The 13,569-nt window shown below is 42.5% G+C and overlaps 1 protein-coding gene across 7 annotated transcripts in view; it reads right to left on the bottom strand.

Moving 5' to 3' along the window:
* The window catches only part of ANK2 (ankyrin 2), a 379,623-nt gene that overhangs the window by 200,783 nt on the left and 165,271 nt on the right, over nucleotides 1-13,569 (bottom strand). The window lies entirely within an intron of this gene.

Raw genomic sequence — 13,569 nt, 5'->3', positions numbered from 1 at the left:
TCAACTTGACGGAGGTAAAAATAATACCACTGAGTGTGCTGTTCGTTATTATTCTATGCCAAAAGCTGCTTTCAGATGCTTCCTAAGACAACTTGGGAAACCCTGTGTTGAAGATGGAGAATGATTATAGCTGCGGACCAACAGACAGCAAAAGAAACAGAGACAACACGTTGTTAATTAGTCTTCCCCTTGTCACTCCCCCCCCAGATACCATTTGGTTTTGGGACGTTAATTTATAGCGTTAATATTAGAGACAGATGGATCTCTCATTCCCTCACTGCTTATCCCCCTGCTAAAACCAACATATCAAACTCGACTCCCGCCTCCCTGGATAACTGTTATCACTATTAGCGTCAAGCATTTATTCATCAAAATAGAACACATGTAGATAAAAAGAGCCTTTGCATTAGTCCCTGGCAGACAGCTGATCGCATTTCAACTCCCTCCAGCCCCACTGAACCGGCCTCTTCCAGGCAGGTCCTGAGGGAGAGGAGGACTGTGACGCTCCAATGCAGCAGAGATGTTTGCATCCCTGGCTTAGCCACCCCAGAGAAGCTAGGGATATGGAACCTCACCGACAGCAGCACTAAAAATCACCAAATCAAAGCAGCAATCTCTTAGTCAGGTTTCACTCTGCAATATATTCCTTGGCTTCACACTGAATTTGACTGAATGGCTACTAGACCCGAGCACCGTGAATTTCACTCTAATACAGCACCACCAAATCAGTAACAGATGTCCAGTGAGCTCTTCATGTGACAACAGCTCATAGACCAGGCCTAATCCTGACCTCACGGTATTTTTGTACGCACAGAACTTGGTTGTTTTCAATTCACATCGACCAAACCCATTTGTTATTACCGTGGAACTGACCATTATTGATAGCTTGTGCTTTTACTGTAAGGTTTCACTTTGAGAATTTCACAAATTTCGAAGACCAAATTTTCACAAAGTACTTACATATATGGAAACTACAAAGCACTATAAAGGCATCTTTAAAACAGGTATCTATTTTGTGTTTGAGCCAGTGATCTAGGCATTCCATCAAAAATGTATTTCTCTAGCAGAAGAACACATCAGAAGCAGCAGGGTACAGAGTACCAGCCAACCCTTTTTCCGGATCCTCTGTACATACAGGCTGATTTTCTCACAGTTGTTCCCATTTGTGAGAAACTAGGCTACACAAAACTAACGGCTAAAACACAAGCAGTAGCTGCAGCAACAGCCACCAGCAAAGTGAGACAGGTGGAGGCCGCCAAAGGGATAAAATAAAGGAGAGAATTGGATTCTTTAATAGGACTGTAGCTTGCCTTGCCTTCTTAACATCATATGAACCTCACAGGTAACATCACTTGTAAACCAGAAATGAACAACTGGTAATTTAGGACTGTACCTTCTTGATACAGTGGGAAAGCGTTCATCTTCCCAACCTTTTCCTGGGACCTTAAGCAAGAAATTTGAAAATAAGACCAAATCACAGGTACTTTGTAACCCACACTACACGAGAAAAAAAATCAGATGCTTGAATTGAACAACTGCTGCCGAGTACGACATAATGAAATAGCAAATATTCTTTAGAAGATCACTGGCAAAGAACTTCAGATCGGTTCTATGAGTTCACTATTATGTCCCATAAACCTTTCCCCCCTAACCTCAAAGAGACAAAGATACTTCATCATCACATGGGGAGGGGGGAAGTAACTTTCAATAGATTATTTTAGAAAGAACATACCCAATCTGGGGAGAAGAACATAAAGTATGTATGGCTTAATAACTTGACACAGCTAATATCCCTGCAGGAAAGAAGTGTTATGTTTTAAGATAACAAGATTTTACTAACAAAAGTAGAAAATGGCTTGTCATCACCCTGCATATACAGATCTTACAAATAAATCCTTCTGCAGACATCAGTTTGGAGATTAAATTTTCAACATCTGTTCAGTAAAAATGGAGACTGAGCAATTTCCCCCTAAACACAGAAGATGTATTGTGAAGCTGCTACATAAGAAAAACAGAATATCCTGTGATGCTGCCACAAACGGTATGTAGGAGGGGAGTGGGAGAGTGGGCAGATGCACAATAACATAAAAAGAAAACAGTACCAGAAAAAGGGTGGGGTTTCTCTGAAAAGCATTTGTAATCATTAGCTCTGTAGAAATACATAACTCGTGAGATCCAACTAATTCCCATTTGGGATAATAAAGCTTATAAGAGTTCAACCAGCACAATGTGCTGTGTGATTTGTGAATAGGTTCTGAGTGACTAACCTCACCACGACATCCACAGATGTGTGGGCGCTTAATTAGGGTTACAGCTCCTATCTGCCTGGTTTACAAATTGGCATAAATCATTAACTTCCTGACCTGATCTTCTAATTTCACAGTCTCCAGGTTTTGTTGTTTTAACCTGACCCACCAGCTGCGACAATAAGCTCCTGCACTGTGGTGCTTTATTAGCCACGGCTATGATCAGCACTTGGTTTTAACTGCCAGCTTTCAGGTAGAGAGACATGATTTGCTGAGCAAATCAGCATTTTCTGTCTATAGAAACCTACTGGATGAAAATCGACAGTAATTGAGTACAAGAGGAGAGGATGTAAGTGATTATTTTCCTTGAAGCATATCCACTAACAGGGGTCCGTCTCCTCAATATGAAGTTCTCTCCACATAAATCACGTGGGTAGTGCAAAACCAAAGTTAAAACCAAGCCTAGAAATAATGCCAAAAAAATGTGACTCAAATCTGTTCTCATCATTTCCCAGAGTTACAGAAAAAGGGAGGAAGTGATGGAGCAGGAAACGCCTTCCATGCCTCAAAGCCAGAATGAAGACTGTTCTTTCCAGTTCTAAGGTGCTAGCACATTCAGGAAATCCGCTGGAAATCAAAATTGGTTTCAAACAGCTAAAAATGGGAAAGGGATGTCCCAGGCAATAGTTTGGTAGGTATGAAAATTGGGCAATTCAACATTTTGTCTAGCATTGTGGAATACCCTTCTGGACAAGGCAAACAGCAATTCTGTAGGGGAATTAGGTTCCCTCCAAAGTGATGCACTGCCCAACTTGTACGTAGTACCTAACAAGCATATCTACGTGCTATTTTGCAATGATACAACAACCACCGTCTCTGTCCTTAGGAGTTGTGCAGTGATTTAAACTTCTACTCCTTGCTGAAAGGCAGGACACATTAGATCAGGCTTGAAGATGTGCATGCACAGCCGTTTGTGGCCTAGAAACCAGACAGCACTGACCTGCAGAATTAGCTCACCTCTACCCATGACCATGGATGTCAACCTACCCTCTCTGTTGTTATTCTAGCCGGGTTAAATGTCAGAGGTAGGCAACCTTGTCCCTCTAGTCAGGAAACTCTTCTCTGAACACTTCCTCTTGAGGGATGAGGATAGAAATGATGGAATATTTTTGATAGGGGCAAAAATACTTCGGAGTGCCAGAGCACTCCAATGTACAGTAACAATGTACTTAATTCAACCATTTAAAACAATTTGGATGGATTGTGCGCATTAGCATATTCAGCCATTTCAATACCTACAGAATTACATATTCCTAGAAAAAACACACAAAATAATTCTTGTGGAAAGTAAAAGCAGAAAGCTAACTATGGAACTATATGCTACATATATAAATTGCCTCCTGTCTCACTTATTGTTTAATCCACACTCTTCTCACACACAGTAGCACTTGTCCTAATTCTAAAGGTACAATAACCCTGGAAGTCACTTAGCAATCACATATCCATACTGTATAGGTTTCATTTTATAATTTCTTGAAAGAAAAAATATAAAGGTTAAAAAAAGGCTGTAGACTCTCTCACTTTCATGTTACTGAATATGTGAACACAATGTGTTCTAGAAAGCTCTAGTACTGAACTAGTACTGAAAAGATGATCTATGAAACTATGTTCTGGCTGTTTTCTGTACCTTGATTAAATCCATTTTATTAATTGAAAAGAGGCAATACAGAAGAAGAAATGAAAAAGAGCAAGTTATGGCACACATGTTAATAAACATAGATCAGACCAGTCTTAATGTCTTTCCCTTCTTTTCTGTTATACCACCTGGGTATAATTCACAGCACTGACAGGTTTAATGGTCAGTTTAGGGGTCATTACAGATAACACAGTAATATTTGCAATACCATACCCTCCCTTGCACAGCAAGTTTCTCTCTTGAAGGTGTTCAGTTCAACACTGACAAACTTTAAGTGCAATTAATAATTGGACCAGAAAAGAAGATACTGCTTAGATACCTTCATCTTGAAAGAGTTACTGAAAATATTAATCTACTCTTAAAAAATTAATTTTTATATATTACAGATAAATAACTGAGCTAGTATGGTTACATGTCTGCTCCTAAGAACATAAGGGCAATCCCTGTGGGATGAGACCACAGTCTTCCATCTCCAACAGTAGCCAAAAATCAGATACCTAGCAAAGGGTAGAAGAGGGTAAATGTATGACATTTTCAAATACTCTCCCAGCTTCTGGTCATTTCAGACCAATGGACATTTGTGCTAGACATTTCAATTTACGCAATCATCCTCACAGCCTGTTTTCCATGAACTTGTTCAGTCTCCCTCTGAACCTTTCTGATTTTCCAGCATCCGTGGCATATTAAGGCAGAGTTCTGCAGCTTAACTACATATTCGAAGTACCACTGTCACAGGCAACTGCTTACAGACCAGCAAAAAAGGCAAGATAAAATAATTGCCATTCTCAAATCATAAAAGTCCTTGAATGTGCAGTGTGTTCCTCATCCTTTATGACTGTCCAAGCCGTGCCGTGACAAAGCAATGCTTCGCACACACCACCAACTTTCTGAACACTGAGGATTTAGAAAAGCCCTTCAGAGACTGATGCCTCCGGTTTAAAAAAATATCCCAAATACAAGGTAAAGACATTCCAGCTGTGTCAAAGTTGGCAATTCGAGAAGCGTATTTTTTTCATCAGAATCCTAGAGACAGATATTTCTGACAAGAGTGCCCATTTTGCATTTTCTGGTGACAGCTAAGTTGCATTAATTCTAAATATTGCTCCACTTATTTTAGTTTTTATATCGATTGAAAATATTGACGTCACATTCTATTTTAACTAAGTCAAACAAGGCCTCACCCGATAGCTCGCTAAGGGCAACAGCAGACATTTTATTGATTTAAATGGACTTTGGATCGGGACCACAATCATTTAAATTCAACACTGCAGTGTGCCTTCTCATCTTCCTTCCTGTCCTGGCCTTCCTGCCCTCCCTTCTTTCGTCTTTGATTATTGCATTTGGTTTTGATCTTGTGGGGACAGAAGCTGCTATTAATGCAAAGAAGGAGCCAAGGGATCATCCTGAAGGTGCTGCAGATCTGCCACGTCCGATTCTCAGAATGCGCAGTGTGTTCCTCAGGCTCCCTCCTCGCACTCCCTAGCCACTGCAATGACATCTGCTGGATCTGCTGCAAAGGGGCTCAGCCACTCACCCACGCAGGGCCCCATCTTTTGCAGGTGCAGCTCGCCAATTTGGTCTCTGCTCTGCTGACAACGCAAGAGAGGCCACCCACAGCCAAGACTAGGACACCTTGTTGATGTCTGCATTCATCCTGCCTGCTCCCCAGCTACCATCTAGTGCCACGGACAAGTGGTCCAACACTCAGAGGGAATGCTCCTTCTCTAACCCTGTGAGGTGGATACCTGCTGCCTCTGTGTGACCAGATGTAGTCTCTCTAGCCAGAAGACAGGAAAGCTGAAGGGAGTGACTAAGACTTTAAAGCTTTTGATTTTTATGACAAAAATAAGTGTTTTAACTTTTTTTGCTTGAATGCCTTCCCATATAATGATCTGGTCTGTTCTTGGAAGGCTTTTTTCCACCTTTTTTTCTGAGCATTTGCGTTATAGCCAGATACTGCTGAATTACATTAGCTCTGAGAGACAGGGCATATTTCAAGCTCAAGGGCAACTATCTGAGAAAAAGTGACAGAAAGCAAGTTATATGCTGAAAGGTACTTCCATACATTGCACTTGTGTCCCTAATGGATCAATCCTACCACTTGTGATTAAAAAGTCTTATTACTTGTTTTCTCAGAAACCAGGGGAGTCTTTCCAATGAGCTGCCTGACGAGTCAAAAACAGGGCTCTTCATTTTAACCCCACTGACTTATCTGATGTAATAGTTGATGGCATTCAGAAATTATCCCATTACAATAACATGGCTGGACTACAATGTTGTATGTAGGATAACCAATTTAACAGGAGCATTTGTTGATCTGTAAACAGAATTCTGTTATCTCACAGCTAAGGGCTTCAGGGTGATGTAAAGAAAAATAATTTTACAAATGAAAACAATAGGAAAAATAATTATGCCTTGGCAACAAGTGCTTACAACAGGAAAAATGGATTTGGTTGCCACTGCATCAGAACCCTGTAAGCCAGCGTGACCCAGATCTCATCCACTTTAAATCCTTCCAGTTGCAACCTAGATGCTGCACATAATCAGCTCTGCTTAAGCATCCCTGCTGTTACGTGTAAAAACGTACCTGCGCTTTGGCGCTGGACCAGCTCACATGGATTCACATTTGAATGGGCCCTACCTACCTTGAATTAAAAGTTTACATGTCCACAGCTATCAAAACAAATGCCTAAGTGATTGCTATTTATAGAAATGTTATTGTATATGTATTTGTATATGTAGCCATCTGATCAAAAAAACGAGCCTTCCAAAAGCAAAGATGACCCACAAAACAATTTTCTTTCACACTTTGTTTCAGTTTGCAAAGTAGGGAAGAAGAAGAGTATGACCAAGGGATGCATCTTCCTATTTCTGTCCTCTCTATATATACTATCTAAAATGGCATTTCTATCACCAACATACCATCAGGACTAATGATATGGTTAGATTTCACCTACCCACCTATAATCAGGCTTAGAGCCAGAATGTTTAGGCCACAATAGCGGACATCAAAAATAAAGTGACTACACATAACCAACCATAAGAAAGATTCTAATTACACAGTTTCTAAAACACATCAGCAATAATGTGCCTTAAGTAACAACCTAGAGAAGTCTAGTATACCTGCTCTAAAACCAACAATGCTGTTTCCTTTCTGTTTTGCTTGTTAGATGTAATGAAAACATAAAGAAGAGTTAGATAACGCATTGCTTTGTCAAATACTTATGGCAAAGAGGTGTATCATTTAAGATGTCTTTCCAGCACATTTCCCAGTGCTTATAACAAGAGCGGATCAGTCTGATGCTTGTTTATAAAAACACAGGATAAAACTTTGTTTTAAGACTCCTCAAAGGCTATTTTTAGCTACTCCCCAAATTAACACCCATATTAAACACATTAACATATTAACCCTTTCTTCTAAGCTAGATGTTTTCCACCTTTTCCTCACAAAAGAAAGAATGGTGAGATTCCTTTGCTTTTGGAGCCTCTCCCCCCAGCCAAATAGCTTCAGAGGTCCCCATGCCTGACCAAACCAATCTATAGCATTATTACCTATGGCGTACTGAATTCCCCCGGCCCACAGACAAACTGTGCCATTAGTGCACGTTTCCCGGGCGAGGACAGAAAAAAAGGACGGGAGGGATTTACTACGGAGCGAGACCCTTCTGCTCCCCCAGAGCTCTTCCCGGGCACGCTCGGCAGCGCTGGCTGGAGGCCTCTCGGTGCGGTGGGGAAACCCGGGCACCGGGCGCCCCGGGGCGGCGGAGGCGGCGGGCGGGCAGCACCATGGAGAGCGCCCGGTCGGCGCCCGCAAGGGCAGGGTTGCCCGCAGCCTGCCCAGCGCCAGGGGGCGAGAAGCGAGGAGGCGCGTAGAAAAGCATCAGGCAAAGCAAAAGCAAAGAGTCGGGAACCCTTGGGGACGCGGTTCCAAATTCAAGAAAGCCGCAGCCGATGACTGTGGCCCACGCCTGATTCTGTTGAAAACATGGAGCCAAGCTAAGCGCAAAACGTTCGGTGTCGTGTTTCCCACCCCGAGCGCCTGGGGAAAGGAATGGCAAGTGATCCCCCTCTTCTGGTGAAGCGACGCTAAAGCAGCGATAGAACCACGTTTCCAGACCGTTCTTCCGGCGCTACAGGCGCCCAAGCACAAAGTTTTGGGGTGGCCAAAATACACCATTGCTCTAGGTGCGAATGCTGCAGTTAAGCATCCGGGTTCGGTCGGTATTTAGTCTATTCGGAACATCAACAGTAATCTTTATCCACAGTCAGATTTTCCCTGTAACTTTCTGAACAGCTCTGAAACAGTTTGTCAGGGATGGCTGGATAGGGTTTAATTAATGAACTTGTAAATTCCCCTAAGGTAGCATCCTGCTGAAAAGCAGATGAAATGCACTGACACCAATTACAAAGAGGTGGTAAAGGACTAATTCCATGAGAGGAAGGTCCTCCTGTACAGGTTCTGCCTCCATTCTACTGTCCTACAACCAGTCAGGAGAGGGTAGATCAGGATAAGACAGCATGAGATGCTCCCTGTATCACACACACCATGAAATCCTTGGTGGCCCAAAGATACAGACTACCGGGGAGTTTCTACAGAAAGCACCTGAGAAGACCCAAACCCGGCAACAGGCCATAGGCTTCTGACCAGGATATAACCCACTGCTGAAGGGCTCTGCCTCATGAGCTGCATCTGGTCTTTCATTAATAGTAGTAAGCACCTGCCAGGTGACCTTTTAAAAGCATTTCATAACCTCTTAAAGATACCTTTTCTAAATAATATCAATTTTAAAACAGTCATTTTTGGGACAGCTGAAGACATAAATTCCTCAGAAATCACAGGGGACGTAGCTTATTGTCCTTCTGGGACTTAAAAACATAATGTAGATCTCATTTTCAAAACACTATCCTTTTTCCTTGTCCTTCCTGAAAGTAATACTGTAATATAATTTTCATTTTTTAACTTCCAGGCCCCTTTTTATAGGACCATATAACGAAAAACTTCTCATAGACACAAAAAGCACAGGAGACCACTGCTATTGTACATATTTCCCGTATCTACAGGCATTTCAAGGACTACGGACTGTAATTTTCACTTTTACATTTACTGAACTTATTTTTAAACAGCTAGTGTTTCTACAGCATTCAGACATTTAAAAGACCAATTCTGGCTGTAGGAAATTTACTGGAATCAGTTTGCACGGTCTGTCAAGAAGCAGCATAGCTTCCAGTCAAAGAGCTGAGAAGCACAAATATGGCCCTCAGTAAATTATTTTCTTACACTGACAGATTGAAATTATTTGGGCAATTGTATCACCGACCTGCATAAGTGTGCTAGGCCAGAACTGCGTTCACATTGAACTAGAGTGGCTGGTCTGAATGTGAACTTGTACTGGAGACACAAAAATATTCTAGATCTGAAGCAACTGTATGTCTCAAGCTAAATACAGGAAGGTGTATTTGAAGCACAGCTTTTTCTTTTACTGTGAAATCTGTCCCACCAGGTTGTCCATAACGGTACACCTTCAGGTATGTGAAACAAAACACTCCCCAGAATCAAGAGACATGTCTGACACACAGAAAGGCATATGTTACCACAAATTTGTTCCTAAATTGCCTTCGATTTCCATTAATTCCTGTGGAAGATGAGGACGAAGAGCCTGTCTTCTCAAACAACTAACAAGAATGGGTCCAAATTCATAGCTAGAATAAAGGCAGCACTCTGTCTAGATTAATCATCATGTTCACTTTAAAAGCAGGGTCTTTCTAAAAGGAATAATTTCTGAAAAACACTTTGTGGCTTCTTGGGAGCCTTGGGAATAAAGACCTTATAAAAAGGGAGCTGTCTGAACCACTTACCCAAACAACCTCTTGCTATTACAGAGATTTGAAAATGCATTGCAGAGATCATTACCAAAAAATGTATCCTTGCAAAAGTGTACTGTAATTTGACATCCCTGATATAATTGGAAGCCTTACTGTAACTCAGCTGAGTTGATCAAATTATCCCCCTTCACTACCACTATATACTTAGCAATTTTACATTTCACCAAGAGAGTAGCATTAAAAACAATGAATAAAGAGTGTGGCAATTTATCCATTTCCTCGACCTTACTCTGAAAGTGAAAAATAGGATGCTGTTGCTTGGAGCCCTGGAAGTTTACAATGTGTAGAACAAGATGCTCCCAAGAGCATACACAGAATCTTCTTTGAAAATCAGACATCTGTCTGATTGCAGTTAAGTTGATAGTGAACCATGGGTGGAATGTACTAGAAATATTTCTGCAAAAATCTGAGCAAAACTACCCCTCAGCTGCCAGACCAGTTCAATTTGAGCTGGCCATATCAGTTTGCATATATGTGGCAAAAGGGCAGATGATTTATTCACATGGGTTAAAGCCGTGCTTTACATTGGAAAGGGATAAAGGCAGCAAATACAGACTTCATGTTAAAAAGGAGGACAAAAAGAACTGTAAGTGTCTCGGTCTAGACCAAATACATATTTCATCCCAGGCTGTCCCTCACAGCTTGATTTATCATCCTTAAGCCCTTGCAAAGAGCAGAACAAGCTTGTATCTCCGCAACATATAGTGCTGGATTACAGGCAGCATTTTAATTCCACTCTGCCACGTTAGGGCTCCTGGAGCACCTGTGTGGAGAGTGCTGAAGAGAGACTATCCTCCTTCCCCTGCACAGAGCTGCCAGACCGAGAACACCTTTCAAGGCATGCGGGTTCCGATGACACTAACAATTACAGAAGATGAGTTTCAAAGCAGGAGTTAACTGGCTCGTATGGGAAAGGCAGATACTGGACTTTCCAGTGACAGATAATGAAGACAAACACTAGCTAACATTTAGCACATCACTGGGGACGCGAGAAACCTAGATTCAAAATCCCAGGTGTCCTATCACCTCAGTGAATGAATGGCCCAATTAAAACACTATTATTTATGTAAAGTAGAACAGCTCCAAAAAAAAGAACAACAGACTAGTCAGGCACTAATACATTCATTTGGGAATTCAGAAACCTCTCTGAATCAAAAATCTCCAAGTAGCGCCTTAACCACCAGTCTTTTTCAATGGGCACTCGACACCATGCAATGGAGCACACTGTCACAAGTACTGAGTCAGCCAACACATCTGCATGGTAGAGCATGCTGGTCAGGCATAAAAGCAGAAAAGGCACATCAGCACATTGTGCCCCATCTTTTAGCTGGGCTAATTTATAGCCTTGTTCTGACATACTTATCTTGTCTCTGTTGGTGCTGGCTTGAAGGTCACTGCATTGTCCACCATTGCACAATGCAGAAATATCCTGAGCCGACATCTTTTCCATACTGAAGGAAGCATTTGCAAACCTAACTAAAACAATAAAATCTCTAGGATTCACCTCTCCATAACTGCAACCAAGCAGCAAAGAGGATTTACCAGTCCCTTCCACTCCTTTAGCTGTCATCTCTTTTCTTTGAAGACACCAAGACACATAGCAAAGGGCTTTCTTAGTAAAAAATCAGTCTTTAATTCATCAGCTGAGACTGAAATTTGTGTTTGGCTAACAGTGAACGATATTCAAAACAACAGCAAGCACTCAAGTAAAGCCTATGCTGCAGTACTATGTTAAGTTTCTCTGCTACTAGCAGGTGGAGATCCTCCTACAGGATCCAAAGATTCTAAGTACTTTTTAATTCAGGAAGGATAAAAAAAGTCTGGGTTCAGAGAAAAGCACTACTGTGAATTTAAAGGGCAATTCTGTTCTCAGGTATCTCAGAGCCATTGTGCATTCTTCTGTCTAGCTCACAATATTCAAGCCCCCTTTGATGTGCTGCATTCATATCAAGACAAAAGGACCCCCCAGGCAAAAGACAGCATCTCAGTTTCAAGCAGGTACAAGGGGTATATGAAGTTCACTAGCTAAGCAAAATTCTAGTCTCAGATCCGCACTTGTCTCTACTGAGTTAAACGATAGTTTCCAAGTGGGCTTTGGTCCTGGGTCCTGGAAAAGCAAGCTTCACCTCTGTCTTTCCACAACTAAAACAGAACTTGCACACCCTCAAGAAGTGAGATTTGTGAGGAGGCATGGTTTACCTGGGTATATGGAGTTTTTACGATAAATAGAATTGCAGAAGTATATCCCGGGTGTTCCCCATTTCTCCCCCTAGAAGTTTACACCCCAAGCTGGGTTTAAAAAACAGAAAAATTTATCATTTGCATCATCCCTGCACTTATGTAATTTTGTAGAATTATTACTGAAACTGAAAAAGAGATGCAGAGTGTATTGCAACCCAGCAGAAAACAGTGTTCATTATCTACAGCAATGCTGTACTAACTGTTGCATTTTACATAGAAATACTAGGTCCATGTCTTAGGATAAGGATGTTCAGATTTTGAAATGGTCTTACAGTCTTACCAGATATAGCAATATGTTACGTGTATTTTGAAATAAGAGAAGGAAGGAGTGACAGAGAAGAACCGCTACAGACTGCCTGTAACACCGCACCATCCTCCTGCACTACTCCAGGAGGGCAGAGGAGTCGGGAGCGAAGGAGCGAAGCTGAGCCAGGGAAGGGGGAAGACAGGTTTGCTTTAATGCTTGGGGTTTTGTTTCCCCCTACCCGAATCCATTTTAACAGGCAATAAATCGAATTCTTTTTTCCCCACGTAGAGGCTGCGACGGTAAGGGGAGCGGCCAGCTCCGGCTGAGCACCACACGGTGGCACTCCTGCCCCGGCTGTCCCCACCAGCCGCACCTCGCCGGCCTCAAACCTCCTCGCCGGGACGGTCTCGGGCAAAGCAGGCAGACGACCTGCTCTCCGGGTGCCAGCCAACATTTCAGTCTGCCTTGAACTGCGTTAACAGCCTTCAACACAGTTAATACAGTTTAGTAGCTTAATACAGCTTAGACGAAGACAAAAAGCTGTCCACTGGGCAACTGGGTTTTACCGCTCGAAATGAAAAGCAAACTACTTGTTCAATAATTTTACACTTCTCTTGGGGGAGGTCTCCTCCAGACTGTCTGGTCCAGGGCACGGAAATGGCAGTTCAGTTTGCCTGCAGCAAAGACCACAACTGCTGTGACCCCGTCCCTCTCCGGCCCTTTCCCTGGCAGGAGCATCCACCTGCCAAAGGCTCTCTGCTCTCTTTTCTCCCACCTTGAACCAAGCAGGGAGAGGAAAACTAAACAGAAGACCTCCCCCAGTTCCTCCTTGCAGAAAGCCTGCCGTAAAGCTAAGGAGAGACTGATCTAGACCATTTTATTGCTTTAATTTTATATAGTCATGATGACACCCAAGGTATTTTAAACACGCGGATCCAAGGAAATCCTGCGGGCAATACCCTGACCTCCTGGCAGCAGGATGGTGCTGGTCTCACCACCCAGTCAGTGCCTGGAGCTCTCCCGGCGGCGGCTGCCCAGGGCTCCCCGCCTGGATTTTCTATCTAAAGGTTTTACACTGCAACAAGCACAAATAGTGGCACACAACTCGGCATGCGGCTCATCACAGCCATCCCTTAAATTAAGCTAGCGTTAATTTTAGTGTAACAGATGCTCATAAACATGACTAGGCCATACGACCTTGACACATGAGACTTTATATCGCATTTAAAATGAATCACTGTTTCCACCACCCTCTG

The sequence above is a fragment of the Accipiter gentilis genome, chromosome 12, assembly GCF_929443795.1.
Source record: "Accipiter gentilis chromosome 12, bAccGen1.1, whole genome shotgun sequence".
NCBI classification, from domain to species: domain Eukaryota; kingdom Metazoa; phylum Chordata; class Aves; order Accipitriformes; family Accipitridae; genus Astur; species Astur gentilis.
Note: the sequence above shows the minus strand (reverse complement) of the source record. Positions and strands in the feature narration are given on the sequence as shown.